Raw genomic sequence first — 19,262 nt, 5'->3', positions numbered from 1 at the left:
GACAGCTTGATGAGTTAGTTCCACTTTCTGTCCCCTTTATAAGGGTGTCAGTATCTTCTCTTGTCATACCATTCATAGCATTGCACAGGAAATACTGACAACTCTACAAAATTATTTATTAATGGATTTTTAGTCTTATATTTCAATATTTATGACTTGGGAACCAGCATATGAATGAGCATACAAAAAAAAAAAACCACCCTTTTTTGATGAACTTGTTAAAGAATAAATGTGGATTTCCCAAGTTCAAATTGTAAAAGTTAGTGATAGGCTCACCATCCCCAAGCAGCCCTTTGAAAGGGACAAGAGTCACCTTCAATAATACCTTTTCAGTGATGTGAAACAAACAAGAAGACCACTGGCCATTCTTACATGCTATTGCTCCTGTTAAACTCAAGTGTGTCCACCTTTATGCTGTGTGTCCTGTCACCACAAGAGCCCTTCTAATTAGAAATGAAAGCTACTTGTGTTTTTATATTAATAAAATAGAGCATCGCTCTGCCCGAGAACCACAACATTTACCTGTAAGGGTTAAGGAAGGAAGGAAGGAAGGAAGGAAGGGAGGGAGGGAGGGGAGGGAGGGAGGGAGGGAGGGAGGGAAGGAAACTTTCTTGCCAAATATGTTGACGAGCCACGGAATCTAAGCATCAGTCACCCGCTGTTCATCGTGCTTCTGATCCCCGTGCCTGTGAGGACATGTGGAAACCAGACACACTACGGGAAATCTACGTGAAACCACTTGACAGGGCATTCCCTCATGACCACACCCTTGTCCTTGTGGCCACACTGATGCTGTCCCCCTCAGTCTCAGTTCCAGATGGTTTCTGCTCAGTGTGCCACAGATGGACTGGGAAAGAAAGGGAGCCTTGGGGTACAAGTAGGCAGTGATATAACAGGTGGGATCACGTTTCAGGACAGAACATGGAGGGCGAGAAAAGATAAAAGTCAAGATAGAGACCTCAGATTCTCTGAAAGTTTGATGGAACATGGTGACAGAACAAGGAGTAGGTGGCCACGTGACAGTGCCACACCCGAGAGCATACTGATGAGCCACTGCTTATTAGGACTCTGCTTTCTTTAGGTTGAGCATCTTGCTAGCAGGAATGTTGTCTTCATCTGTGAAGCGCCCTAGCATCCACAGGTACATGGTTGCTTCCAGGAGGAGAGAGGGAAGAGGAGAAGTAGACTCTAGAAGAGAGTGTGGAAGACATGGGTGGGAACCAAGAAGGCAGTCAGGGGAAAGCAACTCAAGAAAAATCATTTCTCCAGAGATTCCTGGAGTAGCCTACTCGTGACAAAGCCATATCCTTGGTGGCGCCAGCTACGTTCTGATACAGAAGAGGCACCACCAAGAAGCTTTGTAGAATCTGATTCCATGTCCCACTGAAGCAGCTGGTTTGGATGGGGGGCATCAGAGTCAGCTCAGAGAACTGGCTCAGAGGCAGGAATACTGAGCTCTGCAAGTGGCATCCACACTTTCCCTCGCTAACAGGAAAAAACAACCGCCTCAGCACTGTCAAGACACCTAAAGAGAAAATAGCTTCACTGCTCCTAGTGCCACTTAAAGAGAAAGCAGCAAAATGTGAGAACTCAGTTGGCCTAGTCCCGAAAAATAGGTGCCGCAGATTTGATAGCAGTGCAAGTGTTCCTGTGTGTGACTGGCTCAAAGCTTGCAGGAGAGAATTATGACTGTGATGTAGCCAGGAGGGTCTGGGCGGTTGATTCACAAGGTACCAACCTCTGCCTTTGTCACAGGGTCCTCTCAACACTTCTGAGTGACCTTTCCCCCCAAAGGGTTGTGGTCAGCATGTTTTACAAACTCCTATTTATTTTCTTCCAACTATAATTTATCTCTGCTTGGCATTGGAGGTTCTTGAAGGTAATAAATCATGAGACTACTTGCCTAGAAAAATATTTTTGGTGGAAAGAATCTATCCCAATCTAGAGGAAACACTCGTTGGGTGACTAGAAACACAGCAGAGCTATCAACCCATTGTCCTTACTTTCTGCTATGGAGTTGGTCCTCTAATAGGAAGGTAGTGTGCAGGATCGGGAGGGAGGATGAGCGAAATCTCCCACTCTGGCCTTAGTTGGAACTTTTTGTTTAGTCTGGAGAAACACAAACGATAAAGTTCTTAGAGTCAGTACTTTCCAAACCGGCTTTGTTTGTGTATGCGACACACATTAGAAAACTGCCAAGAGTCCAGAACTCATCTCTAGAACAGCTTTAAGCCTGCCTAAGTTAAACAGTGAATTAAACTAGCGTATTCTCTCCTGACACTACTTTAAATCGCTGGGTATTTATAGGAATTTCCTGAACAGTCTGTCCAGTCGAAGCTTGCCCCATTTTTCAAATGTAAAAATATTTTGATAGATAGCATGGCATGGACCGTTTCCTTTAATAGAGTCCTCATTGCTGCCCAGTTTCCCCCTCCACTCTCCATCTTTCCCAAGAATGGCAGTGAGAGCAGATACCTACATTCTGAGAAAATCCAACAGTGCGTGCGATTTAGAACTCCGTCGCGTTCCCTAGATCACCTAAAAACAGAGACCCAGGCTTGGGACACTCTCGCTGCAGATTTTGATCCCCATGGGGTCAACCACCAGAAAGCTTTGTTTAAACAGAGTGTGAACCCCCTCCCCATCTCACCCCACCCAACTTGAGTACTTGAGCTGTGGATACAAAGATGATCACAGTCTGTGTTTCTGCCATTTATTTAGGCAGTGCTTGCGGATGGGCTTGTGTGAGCTTCCCGGGGCCATGTGCGGAGCCTTATACACTTTTGCTTCTTCTGCAGCTCTGATAAACAGAAACAGACAGGATTGCCAGAGTATCAGTTGTAGTGATGACATTACCACAAAAATTACCGTTCAAAACAAGGTATAGCATGACCACTGGCTTCCTTGCTGCACCTTGTTCATCTATAAAATATGTATAATGCTATAGTACTAGTCACTGCCAAAGCCAGCCCTGAAATCATATATATGACTGGAGTCACCTGGTATATTTTTTACTTTTCTGTTGGTGTTGTAAAACACTGTGGCCAAAGGTAACTCAAGGAATAGTGAAGGATGTTTGTTTGTTTGTTTGTTTGTTTGTTTTTGTTTCGTTTACTTCACAGAGACACAAGCCTGGGCTATGAATCCATGATGGCTTAAGGGAAGGCTTGGTGAGAAGCCTCGGGCAAGGCAGCAGGAGCAGGAAGCTGAGAGCTCACATCTTGAACTGCAAGCAGGAAGCAGAGAGAACAAACTGGAAGTAGGAGAGGCTTTTTAATCTCAAAGCCAGCCCCCAGGGACATACCTCCTCCCCTTAAGCTGTCCCACCTAGACCTGAACCTCCAAAAACAGCGCCACCTACTGGGGATCAAGTGTTTAAATGCCCAAGGCTATGGAGGGCATTTCTCACTACACTTGGGAAGAGGGAACCTCAACTGAGGAATTGCACCAATCAGATTGGACTGTGGGCGTGTCTATGGAGGCATTTCTTGATTAATGATTAATGATCTCCCCACTGTGAGCAGAGCTACCCTTGATGTGATCTTGGGTAACATAAGAAGGCAAACTGAAGAAGCCCTAAGGAGAAAGCCAGCAAGCAGCATTCTCTGTAAACAGATTCCCCTGTGGTCTCTGGCTCAGTTCCGTTCCTCAGGTTCCTGCCCTGAGTTCCTGTCCTGGCTTCACTCAGTAACAGAGCGACCTGAGACTTGTAAGACAAACCCTTTCCTTTCCAAGTTGCTTTTAGTTCTATTGTCTATCACAACAGCAGTTGTGATATCTGTTTTTTAATGTAACTGCTGGCGTCACGGCCAGATGAGTGGCAAAGATGGAAACCAGCAGAGATGTAGGAAGCTCTTTCTGAACACCAGACTCTGAGCTATGCCATCTGGATCCCTTAATTACTCCACTGCTCCCTGTGAAAGTAACATTGTAATTGCTTTGCCAATGAGGTAACTGAGACTCACAGTGCCCAGTCTCTGCAAGACCACCAACCCCGCCTCTCCACAGCAGAGTCAAGATGTAACAATAATAATAACAAAAGTGATGCGCTGCTCCAGGTTGACATGCAAATGATTACATCCAACACTATCAGGAAGTTTAGCTATAGGAGAACTGGTACTCCTGACCGCACAGCTCCTCAGCAAAGAGAAAACAGTCATAGCTGCCACTAAAAGCTATCTATAATCCAGAGTAGAGACGCAGTGCCAAGGGAAATCTACGAAGATGCGAGTAGACGAAACAAGACCTGACAGAATTGGGGGAACGGGAGTAAAAAATAGAATTAGAGCCTTAGGAACAGGAGGTTCCCATTGGATGCCGGGGTTAGTAAACTGTTTCTTCACAGAAATACGAAAAGAGGCCTGGAGGTCAGCTGAGAAAAATGAGAGGGAAAAAAAAGAGTGAAGCTGGTCAAAGAACAACAAAGCAACCCAAAAAGATGTAGAGAAGAAAATGACAAATATAGAAGAGACTAAAGAATGAAATATGGAAACTGACGGTCCCCCAAAGAGGGAAACACACATAACAGAGCAGCAGATGTTACAGTTCAAAGGTTCTTGGTGCTGTTACTGTGGGTAACTCCCAGGAATTGTCAGTCCTGGTTAGAGGGCCAGGCAACCCCTACAGAGCTGGGCCAAACCAGACTCTTCTGGGGCAGCTATCAGCCACTAACCAAGAAGGTGACATTTCAGCAAATAAAAATGATCTGTCAGGCATATGAGGCTGGGAAGGTGGCTCCGTAGCTAAAGTGCTGGCTGGGCAAGCATGAGGACTCAAGTTCAATCCCCAGAACCCATGAGAAGGCCAGGTACTGTGCTGTGCCCCTGTGATCCGGGAACTAGAGAGGCGGAGACAGAAGATCCCTGGGACTTGTGGCCAATCAGTCAGTCTAGCCAAATCCATGAGCCCTGGGCTCAGTGAGAGACCCTGGTTCAGAACTTAAGGTTGAAGGCAGTTGAAGAAGAACCTGATATACATCTCTAACACAAACACACGTACACACTCATACACAAATGATTAGTTAGGAATCAAAGTCAAGTTTTCTAGGCAAAATGTAGGAGTCATTTACATCTACAAGTTTAAAGCTACATCTTGTTGCTAAACGCAGCACTTTTAAGATCACATACATATATATATATATATATATATATATATATATATATATATATATATAATCTCAAGTCAGTTATAGAAAGTATAAAGAGGAGGAGGAGAAGAAGGAGGAGGAGAAGGAGGAGGAGGAGAAGGAGGAGAAAGAGGAGGAGGAAGAGAAGAAGAAGGAGTAGGAGGAGGGGAGGGGAGGGGGAGGAGGAGGAGAAAGAGGAGGAGGAGGAGAAGGAGAAGGAGGAGGAGGAGGAGGAGAAGAAGAAGAAGAAGAAGAAGAAGAAGAAGAAGAAGAAGAAGAAGAAGAAGAAGAAGAAGAAGAAGAAGAAGAAGAAGAAGAAGAAGAAGAAGATCCTGTATAAAATGATAAAGCATTGTCAACAATGCCTGTATAAGTAAACAACCTATAGACATATGGAAGCATGGAAGCATTTCCAAACATGCAAGAGCTCAGCCACCACTTCTTATACAAGGTGACTGATGGCAAGGTCACTAGGAAGGTCCCAGGTAAGGAACTGCTGGGTTTGGAAAGTCTCACCCAATCCATGGAGGGGAAATCCCTAGAACAATGTGGGTGTTGTTTAGCCATTAGAATGTAAATATCAGAAATGCTGGTCCTGTATATATGACGCATTAATAAAACCTTTAGGTAAGGAGAAGGGAGGTGGGGTGGTAAGATGGCCCTGGCTTTGCAACTCTCCAGACCCAGGCAGGAGAGCAGAGATGAGAGCTGAGTCACCCTTCTTAGCAGCTTCCCTCCAGAGGGCCAGGATTGGAATATCTGCTGTCCTATTTGGTTTCTGAGAGGTAGACCCTGAAATGAGGATTTATTTGTGGTGATTCTGTAACATTCGGTAAATGTGCTCAGAGAATTTGCTATGAGGGCAAGGGAATGAGGCCCAAGCAGAAGAAACAAGCAAGCAAGGGATTTTAGGCAGAGTTCCAGCCTGGGCCTGGGCCTGGCCCCTACGTGTGGGCTCTGTCCTCTTCCTGTCACGAGCTACGGAAGGAAGAGGAGGAGGAGAAGGGAATCCAGAAGCTCCTAGATCTCCTCATCTGTAGATAAAGAGACTCTGGTACCCAAGGGTAGAAAGCTGAAGGTACAAGAAAGCCCATCCTCTCTCCCCTCACAGCATGGAAGAAGTTAAGAAAGCCCATGTGAGCATCTGGGAGATCTGAAGGACCAGGACAGGAGGGTGAGGTAGCCCAGGGTGCTTCTGAGACAGGCACTGGGAACCACCAAGGCCAGGAGAAAGGACAGACATGTTTGATTCTATATTACTTCAGCCTTTTATTAGGAAAACTGACAAGAGCAGCTAAACTCTTTACCAGATAACTCATTCAAGGTAAAGAGATTTAGTTTTAAGAGTTATCAAAGAGTAGAAATGGGAATACTTTCCACGTATATCCCACAACTTCAGAGTGGCCGCAAACGTCTTACAAGCCTGCATTGCACGCTGCCATGCCTAAATGGAACTCACATACGTACACAGATATTTACATTTTCAGAGAACATCTCTAGAGAGAGACTCAAGACACTGACACCAGCTATCCCCAGGGATGTGAGTTAGATAGTGTATAGGCAAGCCTAAAAGCCTTTTGAATTCTGACTATAAACGTATTTTTAGAAATTGTTGACATTTAAAAGTGCTTTAACTAATAGGGAAAGAAAAGTACATTGAAATGGGAATGTAAACAAGAAAATTTGCTCCACCCAGACAGGTAAGGCTGAGTTAACAAAATACAAAGTCACTATGGAATAAAAGTCACAGACGCAACCTCATTTCTCGGAAACAAACCATTTGCTCAAGAAGAACGAAGTGTGGGAAACTGTAATCAGGATTACATTTTTCTGCAGGTTCTCATTCGAGTCATAAAGGGGGCGGAAGACTTCCTTCACTAATGTTCTTAATACTGAAACTACAAGAGCAAAATAAAATCAGTGGGTCTGTGATGCAGGTCTTCCCTAGTTACAAAAGCGAAACGTTACCAGTGTTAGCCTCAGCAAATGACTCGCCTTTAGAGCCTTTAGGAGATGGGAAGGAAATGAAAGAGTCCCGAGCCCTGGATCACTGGACCATCTGCTGCAGCTTCACACTCACCTAATCTTCTGCATCAGATGCAGCCAGCTGTGCACCAAGGATATAATTTCCCAAGCGTTTTTCTCCAGTTACTATTGGGGCTTCAAGATCCGTGAAGCTCTTGCTTAGGCAACCAGAGCTGTAGCTTCCCTGTCATGTCTAGAAGCTGTTATCTAGTGGCAGATAATCTGCCTGCTGACTCTTACAATTGCTCCGTCCCCTCTTCCGCAATGTACAGTTCCACCTTAGGTACAGAGGTTGCATAGTAAATGTAGCAACTAGAGCAGGTACCCCGTGGTAGCTTATTCCCCGTATTTGGACCAGTTGTAGATCTCCATAATAGTTTCCATCTCTTGCAAAGGAGAAGCTTATTTGATGAGGCCTGGGAGCTATACTTGCGTGTGTATACCAGCAGATGTACTTAAAACAGTTAGGAATTGTGGTAGTTTGAATGAACATAGTCCCCATAGGCTCATAGACAGTAGCACTTTTGGGAGGTGAGGCCTTGTGGGAGTAGATGTGGTCTTGTTGGAGGCAGTGTGTCATTGAAGGTGAGCGTTGAGATCTGAGATGCTCAAGCCCAGCGTGTCTCATTTTCTTCCTGCTGCCTACAGATCCAGATGTGGAACTCCGGCACCATGTCTGTCTGCATACCACCATGCTGCCTGCCATGAAGATAATGGACTAAACTTGTGATCTACAAGCCAGCTCCAATGAAATGTTTTCCTTATAAGAGTTGTCATGGACACAGCAATAGAAACCCCAACTAAGAAATAATGTTGGTTTTCAAAAAATAGGGGTAGCAGGTTCTCCTCTGGGGCCAGTGACCTCTCTAGCTATGCATATTTGGCTAAGCTGACTGTACCACGTGTGAGTTCCATCCTGTTAAGCAGGCCTAAGCCCAGTGAGAGAGCTGTTGGTTACCCCTGAGCAACGAGTGCCACCATTGCACTATTGGGGTTCTCCTTGGGCTGGTCATTGCTGGTCTTCCCTGGTAGCTTGCATAGCACCCTTGGACACTATGGGAGCTAGTTCTCAGGGAGAAGGCTTTCAGATTGGTTCCATCTTGATCACTCCAAGCCTGGGGTCTGAACATGCAGTGTCTTCAACCATGGGTCTTACCTTCAGGTTCTAGGAGGCACCAAAGATGACGACAACAACAACAACAGTCTATACTGTTTGGATGTCTCTGACCAACAACTGGAAGTGAAGCTTACCATGTTTAGCACTGGGTTTTTGTTAACTGGTCTATGACTCTGAAGGGGAAGCATTATCATCCTGTGTCGTATAAAACACCCTCCCCCACACACCTCTTCAACATCAAGGAACTGAAACTTTTAGATGGGGAGCCATTGTCGGGTTTGAGTGACAGTCAGAGGAATCAGACCATGTCTGTCTAAGCCCCAGTCTTCCCTTGTACTATATTCATTAGAGACAACCTATGCCTAGAGCTGCTTGAAGACACAGGTTTCCTTCAAAGAGGGAGACAAGATAGAAGATGACCTCTGAACATCAGAGTTCAGTGGGTGTGGTCAAAAGAACTTCGAGGGGTAGAGAGTTTTTACTGCATACAATGGCCCAAGCAACTTGCTCTTTCTCGTCTCTCATCTCCAAATCTCTGAGTCTTCATGTAATGTGTCAGGCCAGGGAGCCCAGAGGGTCCCTGCCCTGCAGCATCTCCACCAGGACACCTATTAGGCATGCAAGCTGCATGCCATCTGATATCCTCTCACTATTTGTTCCCGATTTCTTCTCTGGGTCAGGGAGAGAGCTCTAAAACTGGACCAAGATCTTTGGTGACTGTTTTGGTTTTTTGTGTTGTTGTTGTTTTGTTTTTAAGCCTTTCTTCCTGGTTGTTCAGTTCTGTCGGAAAAAGCAAAAGGAGCTCTTTCGGAGTTGAGCTTGCTGAGGGTGGCCAGGGTTTGGCCATCTCTGCAAAGCTCGTTGTGTGTTTGCAAAGGTCATTCTCTGTACATGAAAATCCCAGCAGAGCATGCCAGAGCAGGAAGGCCACCAGCTTGCCAAGCATCCAATGTCCCAGTCACCTGCTCTTCCTGCCCTAGGAAGGATGTTGAACAATCTCTGGGGTAAAGACATCAGATGGAATTCGTTTCTTTCCCTGCTCTTAAATCAGCTTCGGACATGGGGGTCTCAGAGCCCCCGCTGACTCCTCCTTTAAGGGCCAGCAGCTGCCGTGTGTGTTGTACGAAGCGAGATCAGCAATATGACATTTGTGGCCATCGCAGAGTACAGGTCATTGTGCTCTGGATGGGATTTCTGAGATGTCATCCTTGGGGAATACCCTTCCTGAGTAATACAAAAAAAAAAAAAAAAAAACAAGCTCTGTGGGCAGAGGTCCTGAGTGGGGTGGAAGTGCACAGTGAGGTGGGGTGGGGGATGTGGCATATAGTGAGCGAGTCACGAGTCACTGACTCTTTAGGAAAGTGACTCTGCTGACAGGAGAATTAGGGCGGGATGATTTTGGCACGCCCTGTGTTGTGTTAGCTGTGCAAACCTTTTCTTTCCTTTGAGCAGTCTCTTTCTAATTGGGTGGGAGCGTCTCTTCTCATTGCACAGAGACCCTGGTCCTGTCAGGTGTTCTGGAGGGTGTGGGAGGGATCCACATGCGGCCTGTGTGGCCAGCCGACTCGCAAGGGGTTCTCTAAGGAGATTTCACACTGCAGCTTTCTGGCTGCTGGCAGCCTCTCCATGTTTCCCCCAATGCATAGTTTTCTCACATTCGTCAAAAGCAACTCTTATCTCTACAGTGTGTTTTAAAGAAAAATGCAGAGTGTCACCGGGGACAACTACCATCTGGCAGGAAGCTGCCAGGCCACGTGAGTGTGTCATGACTGAAAGTGCTTCCCTTCCCAGGGCGCCTCTCTCTTGCCGCTCAGTGGGCAGCTAGGAACACCAGACCCACAGATAATAATGATTCCAATTACTTCCTGTCCGTTTCCCATCTCAAGAGCGGCTGTTTCTACCACACACCCTGCCTCTGTCACCCACACTCAATAAATATAAACACAGCCCTCAGGAAGGGCAAGATGTTAATAACAGGCTCCCTCAAAAAAAAGCCTCCAGAGTCCCCCATACCAACCCTTGTATCCAAGTCAATGCCCCAAGAGAGTTCTACCATGTCCACTGGATAGGACTAGTGCTGCAGGGGTGTGGCTGTCTAGAAACACCACAGAAAAGGCTCCTGCCAGAAACAGACCAAAAGTGCTCAAAGAGACAGCCAGGTGTAAAGATGACCAAATATATGAAAATATACCCTTAATGCATATTTAAGTATATGTGCATACATCTTTTCTCCCATTCTGGTGAGTCAGTCACGTATGCAACTTACATCTGCTAAGTGCTCACTGTTATATAGGACAAGAAATTTTAGACACTGCGGCTTCAAGAAGAAACCGAATTCCCTGGCTTCTGAGGCTGATATTTTGATATCATTGTGTATGTCCGTGTGTGTGTGTGTGTGTGTGTGTGTGTGTGTGTATCATCATCATGTAAGACATGAAGAAACAATTAAGCAGGGTGCTAGAAAATGGTGGAGATTGGGAATGGGAATGGCATTTTTCACATCCAGTCAGGAAAATCCTCACAAATGGGACCGACAGCTGAGGAGACTGAAGAACAAAAGGAAAAGACACAGAGGAAAAACAACCCAGGCAGAGAAATAGGCTAGGCGCATGCAAGGTCCCGGGGTGGGGCTTGCTGCATCTGTGATGTCTTGGTTGCAGTAGCAGTGAGAAAAAGGCATGTAAGAAAGTCGTGGGGGTGGAGACTGAGTTCTGAACCTGTGTCTGCCAGAGGCAGGGCTCTTGCCCAGGGAGAGCCTAGGTGTATACGCTTAGCAGAGTTGCTAGGTAAAGACAAGCACCAAGACCCCTGAGATAGTCACTGTTGGCAGCCCGCTTCTCATCCAGGCTGAGGAGGGAGTTGTGAGTCTCAGTTCTGGCCCAGCAACAGTGGACTTTGAGATGTAGCTACCAGAGGCAGGAAGGTTGAGCCAAGCCAGGCGACAGACCCTGGAGGTCCGTCCAAGCTGGGCTCCGCTTAGCTGAGCCAACAGGGACGGCAACCCCTGGGGCACTGCCACAGATCTTGTCATCAAAGCCCCTGGAATTCAGAGTTTCCACGCATCCATGTGTCCACACATTGAAACTTTCAGCTTGTATCCTGGGAGGAGCGCGAGGTCATCAACTCTGGCTTGCCAGGGCTGTTTGGAGGAAACCGGCCTGCGTTCAACTCTTGTGCACCTGCACTGGGTGCGGCTATTTCTCTGCTGGTTGCCACGGAAACAGAAACAACAGCTGCTACAGAAAGCCCCTTCACACCACAGCCCTACAGCCAACGGCAGCATCTTTGTCTCTTCCCGTTTCCATCCTCCCGAAACTCAGAGCCTAACTGGTCTCTCACTGAGTAGAAAGGGCTCTCAGAGCCTGGCCAGCTTAGCTTTACCACAAACAGCCTAAGCAGGCAGCTCACGGTGTGGTCACAAGTGACCTCAGAGATGACAACCAAACATCCAGGGTGTGAATACTGTCCTTACCATTTCTATCGTTTCTATCAAATGAGTATCCTGAGGATATTGGTTTCTCATTCCACGTGGCAAAGGCCCAATGTCCGGAAGGCAGTTAATTGGTTGTGGTAATTTATGACAACTGATTGTTTTGCCGGCAACTGGGAAATGCATGCCTTGCTTTGTTAACTCACAAATGGATATCGGTGACCTCAGAGGCTTTTACTCTGAGGTAAAGCAAAGAAAGCAAAAACAAGCAACAGCCACCACCACCACCACCACCACCACAACATTGCTAGCTTATAGTTCCTCTTTAAAAATACAACAGGAAGACCTGAGGCCCTAGGTATAGACTGCCTTCCTTCCCTCCATTCTGTTAGGACCTTTGAGTTGGGGGTGGGGGGTGGGGGGTTGGGAGATCCTCAGAAAGGGAGAAGGGTGAAACTGTGGTGTCTCTTTTGTTCTCTCTGCAAATCTGCAAGTTAAATACAGCATTTCCCACGTGTTCTTAATGAGAAAATTAAACCCCAGAGGGGTTAAGTGCCACGTCTGGAGTCTCTCAGGAAACTGGACTCGAGTGGGAGCCCAAATGTTCTAGTCCATACGACCCAGCTTAACTGCAGCTTCCCTACAGGGCTCTGTGCATGACCTTAGAGGTACTCTGTTAATCCACTAGGCGGTCCCGACCCATACCATAATCAGGATAGCTAATAGCAGACTTATTTTCTCCAGATTCTGGAAGCAGGAGATCCCAGATTAAAGACTGGGCAAGGCTGGCTTCTAAGGCCCCTGTCCTTGGTCTGTTAATGAGGTTTCCTTCATCCTTTGTAGTCACATGGTTTTGCTGTGTCTGTGGCATAACTTTTTTTTTTTTTTTTTGAGACTGTCTCATGTATTCTTGGTTGACCTCAAATCCAGTAGTAGACAAGGAGGACCTTGAACTTGTGATTCCCCCGCCTCCACCTCCAGAGTACCGGGATTACAGGCATACACCACCACACCCGCTTTATGCTGTTCTGAGGATCAAAACCATGGCTTTGTGCATGCTAGACAAACACTCTACCAACCGAGACACATCCTTGTCTGAAAAGAACTCTACTTTCATTAGATTAGAGGCTGCCCTAAGACCCCACCCAATGCTAATTACCTCTTTAAAGGTCCTTTGTCCAAATCTAGTCATACTCAGAGGTTTTGAGTCATTAATCATGCATTTTGAGGAAGAGCGACTCGGTTCAGTACCTAATAGTCACTGTGTCCTGTCAATTTGGTCTCCTAGCAATAAAAATATGAGGTTCAGGTGTCACTGTTTCCAGACATGTTCAGAAAGTACCTGCTTTGCACAAACACACCAACCATCCCTGTGCCTGAGGTGTGTGTGTGTGTGTGTGTGAGACTCTTTTTCCAAGCAAACACAACAGCAGTTCTCAACTCCTTTGGGGTTCACATACCAGATATTCTATATATCATATTAAAATTCGTAAGAGTTGCCAGATTACAGTTACAAGGTAGCAACGAAATAATTTTATAGTTGGGGGGGTGTCACTACAACACGAGGGTATTAAAGGGTCACAGTATTAGGAAGACTGAGACCCACCGGTTGACAGTGAGGTGGGAGACTTGAGCGTGCGTGTTGACTGTGCAGAGCCCATGTATTCTGGGTCCCCCGTTGATGATGGCACACAGGTTGTTAGAGGTGTAGGCGGTAAAGCTCACTTCTTTTTGGCATGATCAAGGAAAACTTCTCGGAGGGACATTAAAGCTTAGCCTTCACAGTCGCGTGGGATTGAGTTGACATTTCAAAAGGTTTTGCTTTATAAAGCATCTGTTTGGGGGGAGTCTTTCCACTTAGTAGAAAGATTGCCTAACATGCATGAGGCCCTAGGTTCAATCCCTAATACCATTTAAACGGGGCATGGTGGTGTTGGCCTAAAATACCTGGAATCAGGAAGTAGAAACAGGAGAGCTAGAAATTCAAGGTTGTCCTCAGCTGCACAGTGAGTCTGAGGCCAATCTGGTTAAATGAGACCTTCTCTGGGAGGGCTGGAGAGAGCAAAAGCTCAACACCCAAACATTCAATCATGACTTAGATTTGTATTTTTTACCTCGGTTTTGATTTTTTTTATATATACAAAAGGGGGAATAAAATTTCCAACATCATTTTCTGATGCTTTTTCTTTGGGGGGTGAGGTGGAGGGACTCCAAAGAGACAGAAAAGAAGAAAAGGGACAGGGTGGTCCTGGGACACAAAATCCCAGAGCCGGGATTGCCTGAGAGTTAAGCCCACACAAGTACGAGCATCGAGCTTCACTTCGTGTGTGCAGCTCTGCCCTCACTGCCTGGTGGTCCACCTGCCATCACAGCGGGAGACAAGCCCAACAGTGCTTGGCTCTCTTTCCCCAATCTCCATCCAGAAACCAGGAGGGAGCTTATTTCCTAAGACAGGGAAAGGCTGGCTGTAAAGAGGTGGGTGGCTCCAGGACCACCTAAGCCCAAGGTTCTCTAAGCACAAGCTGGCTGGCTGGCTGGCTTCACCATGATGTTCGAACTCTTCTTTGTCCTTGCATGACATTTCATTCATGCCTAATAGAGCAGATGACTGATGACAAGAAGCCACCCGGACAGGACTCTGAGGACGCAAACTGAGCACTGAGTGTGTGGTCCTGTGTTTGGCTCTCCCAACCAGGGTAGCTCTCTTCCCTTCCCTAGCCAACCTGGCTGCCCCATGCCGAGCTCTGGAACCCTAGCTTAACAGACACCCCCAGAGGAAAAAATCATCTCCCCTCTGCACACAAAGGGTCTTGGCAGTTCCCCCTCATGTATGTCCCCCACCTCAAATCTCTTTCACATTCTGTGACGTGTACTTCTGACATCACATTGTAACCTCCACAAGGCAGTGATCACTCATGACACACAGAAGGTGTTGCACAGAGATCTGCCAGCTGGACCACTGAGACACAGTCTCATGGAGCAATAATTAGAGTCAGTTCTTGCTTAGGATTCTAGTTCTGGTGTTTATAATTTGGGCAATTGCTCATTTCATATATCACCATTTTTCCCTGCCAGAAAAATAAGAACAACACCACAGCCACGCATTGCTCACTGGCTGGGATAGACTCTGAGAGATGCACCAGTATTTTTGGTATTGTGGGTGCATTATAGAGTATACCTACTTATTCAAAACCAGCTGGGAATATGGAGACACAGCTCAGTGATAGAATGCTTGCTCACAGGAGTCCCTAGGCGTAGTAGCCAAGTTCACACCTTCCATGGTACACGGTTTGTCATTGGCTCAAATGTCCATTATGCAGCCCATTACTTTCCATCACAAGATAGATGTAGGAGACACACAGACAACAGCAGCCAGCTGGTGCTTTCTGAGAGCTCACTCCACGATATGAAGTTTTCTATTTCTCTTGTCACCTGAACCAACACGCCAGGGCTCTCAGTGTTCTGACCCTTCACCCTGACCATACAGATGTCCTTCATGAGCCTCATAGCCCACCCTGAATTTTATTTTTTTAAAACACATTTATTTATTACTATATGTAAGTACACTGTAGCTGTCTTCAGACACACCAGAGGAGCGTCAGATCTCATTACGGATGGTTGTGAGCCACCATGTGGGTGCTAGGGTTTGAACTCAGGACCTCTGGAGGAGCAATCGGCGCTCTTAACCGCTGAGCCATCTCTCCAGCCCCCACCCTGAAGTTTTAATTTGGGTTGAAAACCATTCTTTGTGGCTCTCTGAAGCTGGACCACAAGGGATCTCATTTGTTTTCTAAACTACAAGGGACAGAAACCTCCACTTTTTTTTTTTTTAAGAAAAGGAAGATATAAAAAAGCATTTGTAGTCTGGACAATCCAGGACGCTGCAGATCCAGGCTAAGCGGCTCCATCAGGAACAAAGCCTCAGAGCAGAGCGGAGCTGGGCCAGGGAAGATGCTGCAGCCATCTCTCCTGGGCACCGACCCAGCCGCCAGCAAATGTGCAGAGTCAGGACTGGACACTGGGTGCTTGCCATGGGACTGGAGTCCCGGTTGCCCTGGAAACTAAACTGAACACCACTGCTATCCTGCCTGTCTGTCCAGGGTCGGTCTTTGCTCCACTTCAGAGTTTAGGAAAGGAATATCTAGTAGGTACAATCCAGGCTCGTGCACCCACAACCCAGCTGACAAGACGCCAGAGGGAACCCGGTCTGACTCGCAAAGAGAAAGGCTCAGCTGGTGGACATCCATCTCGAGGGAATTACATGGCTCTGACTTCTTCAGTTTCTTCTCACCATGCCCTTTCAGCCTCCTGACTGAGCCCTGTGACAAACTGCCTCCCACATTTCAACGCTGTCTAAGTGGCTCCTGCCTTACTCCCTGCCCTGTTGATCTCAAACATCTCCATTCTGTTAATATTCCTTCATCCATGTATGTAACTCCTCTGCCTCCAACATCTCTGCATACTCAAAGCTCTGGTCACTCCATCCCTCCACTCACGTCTTCTTCTCTAAAGGTCAGTTTATCTCAGAATGAGCCTGATGCTGCGCAGTGTCAGAGCAACTTCTCATTTACACTTGCGAGAACTCTCTCTCCTCTGGGACTACCTAGTGTAGGAGACATCCTGCCTCAGGGACTGTTATGATTCTCAGTCTTCCAAAAACTAATTCCTTAAGTTCTCCAATGAGCATTCACACACACTAGCCAACTAAGGGCTAATGAAAAGCAGGGAAATACAGACGCCCTGAGGCTTTCGATCCAACATTGTCAGAGCTTGTGTGACATAAACCTTCCCAGCGCTCTGCTATTGTTCCCACACCTTTTTGCAGCCTCAAAAGATGCACCAACAAAACAATCGCCTCAGAATCTCCACAGTTCCTCTCCTTGTCTGACCTGCTTCCCTAAATAAAATCATCACCAAGGGACTGGATCTCCAGGGAGCTTGGGGAAGAGGAGCAGTAAAGATGGGGGGGGGGGGAGGCCTAAGAGTGGAGATCTCCCCTACTCACATTGGACCACGGAGCAGCAGGCTCACCGCCAGCTGGGGGCTTGAGACATGGAGAATTTCAAGCCCTACCTGAGGCCCAGAAAAGCACACTTTACATTGATCTCTGTCTGCAGTGGAGGTTTAGCTGTAAGCACGCAGAGCGCACCTGCACCTGCACAGTCCATGTGAACACTGAAGGAGCTCAACCCGTGCCAGCATTCCCTTCGGTGCCTTTTGTTTCTCCCTCTAGAGTTTTGCTGAGCTCAGCATTCTTCTACTGGGTGGGCTTTAGAATTCTACGACTTCAAGGCAACCTTAGCAATTTGTGGTCTGGCCACAAGGAAGCTGAGTTGACTTCTATGATCTTCTCTAAAACATCCTGTGGAGAATCTTCTGGCCCCCAGCATCAGGCCTAGAACCATCAACACAATCATTGGCTCCTTGCCTCCCCCCAGCCCCTGGGAGGGACCATTTTAACTAGCCACAGACCAGGTAGCACTTAGAAATCCAGCCCTGCCCAGTACAAAAGGAACTCCAAAGGACACTTAATGAGTGCTCTGAAGAAACAAAGCTCTCAACCACCAGCATGTGTGTTCATCAAATGTGGACTTCAATGTAAACTGTAAAAGAAATCGAAGTTTGGTGTCAGGATCTGAGCCAGCCTGTCGCCCTGTTACCCACCTTGTTATAAAAGGTCCTAGTTCCCACAGTGCCCTGCTTTGCAGAGCTGGATTTCAAAGGGTTTATAACCAGACAGACTTCAGCCGAAACCTTGGCATTGCCACTCAGCCATTCAGTGTCCTTGCCATTTCATTTTGCTTCTTTTCAATGGGCTCCTTCCTGGATGGTGGCCAGTCACCTGGAGCTGTTGAATGGAAGACTCCTTAGGTCAGGTGTGAGGAGCATCAAGCCAGTACCTCCCTGAAGACGAGACTTCTAATGACTCAGGACCTTAAAGTCCCACTCCAGAGGCCACTTGCAATAGTGACGGCTCAGGGCCTACCCTCCTACAGACTGCTAGCCAATAACAGTCTGTACCCTCTCTCACTCCAGCCTCAGTGAGCACCTACCCTCTACTCCAGAGTTACTATAGGCCACGGGGCCCACAGGCTGTCTGAGGATAAAGGAAGTCTTCCTCTACCTTCTTGGTAGCTTGCTAAGGCTTCTTTCTCTTCACATGTGCCAGGTGTGGCAGACAAGAGAGATCAGAAAGCAATGAAGGGGAAGAATAGGTAACTCCTTTCTCCACAGACCAAACCATCTGCTCCTGAAAAGGAAATAAAAGAGGAAAGAGTGAAGGAGAGAGGGAAAGGAGGGAGGAAAGGAGGAAGAGAAGGAGGGAGGCAGGGAGGGAGGGAGGGAGGGAAGGAAGGAAGGAAGGAAGGAAGGAAGGAAGGAAGGAAGGAAGGAAAAAACATGTTTCTGCATAAGCCATGGAGGCAAGGGAGATCAACCTTTTCCTATTAACATGAAATTGCTAGGAGTCGATTCTACTAACTGATTCTCACGGGGATACAGACTCATAATTTGGGAAGAAACAATAGCCAGGGATAACCAGGTGCTGAGAGGATGGGCTGAGCACCATCACACACAGGGCCACCCTTGCTGATGATCACCACAGACCTTCATTGGTGAATTCACTCTCAGCACCAAGAGGACATTATTGCTGACCATCCAGGCCAGAAGTGTCTCCTGGAGAGGAGAACCCACACTGTGGACTGATGGCCTTCACACTCCACATACTTCACACTCAACGTGAAGATGACTCATGTTAAGAAACGGCGTGTCCTAACCTTAAAATGCACCAACTCATAAAAGCGTACAAGAAGACCTTGCCTAAAATATGTTCTATAAATAACCGCATTTTGTACCGTCAAAAAAAAAAAGTGAAAATCGGCAGCTGTCCTCAGTTCTCCAAAGTATTTGAAGGTGTGTTATAGAGAGCGACTATCCAAGGAAAACAGCTGCCATTCCAGCTGATCAGCTGTGCCTGCTTCAAAGACCCTTACGAGCAGTGCTGCTAACTACCGATGTTCCTTCTAAGAGTGAGTAGGGAGGGCCATTGGGCTCTCCTCCAAGATTCTAGGTCCCTCTCGCCCCGTACCTGTTGCCTTTGTGTGCAATTTTGTCCAAATGGCATGTGGCCTCTCTCACGAACGCTAGAATTATACACTTTGGGGAAGGTACTGAGGAGGACTCCTTCTATGCAGCTGTCAAGCTTTCATCCATGCCGAGTGACGACTTTCCAGTGCGGCAACCTTGGGTCATCCATGTCCTGTGAGCCACTTCTCATCCATGCTCTGTGGTTAACCCCAGGAAACGTATTGATTCTCCTGGGATGGACTTGGATGGAGCCCTACTTTGGTTTATCACGGTGACCTGCTATGGAGGGGATGCATTTTTGTTCAATGGTCCCAGTAAAATAATTCTCAAAATCAGATGGATTTCTATGTCCAGAACTGGGGACTGGCTATCAAAAGATTCCCGGATGTGCACATATCCATGCTGGGCACCTACTTAGAGCCACAACTCTGAAAACTGCCCATGGTGACCCATGGGTCAGGCTGATGTCCCTAGAAACT

General features: G+C 47.0%; 2 long non-coding RNA genes across 2 annotated transcripts in view; both read right to left on the bottom strand.

The window, feature by feature from the left end:
• Gm15322 overlaps window positions 1–17,922 on the bottom strand; it is a 55,044-nt gene extending 37,122 nt beyond the window's left edge. Inside the window, exon 1 of the long non-coding RNA XR_382921.2 lies at window positions 17,362–17,922. This is a non-coding gene — a long non-coding RNA (predicted gene 15322). The remainder of the gene's footprint in view (window positions 1–17,361) is intronic.
• Window positions 595–11,824, bottom strand: Gm15323. The gene is made up of 3 exons (XR_382920.1): window positions 11,740–11,824; window positions 2,004–2,109; window positions 595–1,188 (listed from the first exon to the last, which is right to left on the bottom strand). It is a non-coding gene; the product is annotated as a predicted gene 15323 (long non-coding RNA).
• Window positions 17,923–19,262: the final 1,340 nt, after the last annotated feature.

This window comes from Mus musculus, chromosome 13 (genome assembly GCF_000001635.26).
Source record: "Mus musculus strain C57BL/6J chromosome 13, GRCm38.p6 C57BL/6J".
Classification (NCBI taxonomy): Eukaryota; Metazoa; Chordata; class Mammalia; order Rodentia; family Muridae; genus Mus; species Mus musculus.
The sequence above is the reverse complement of the archived record's forward strand: the minus strand, read 5'-3'. Positions and strand labels throughout refer to the sequence as shown.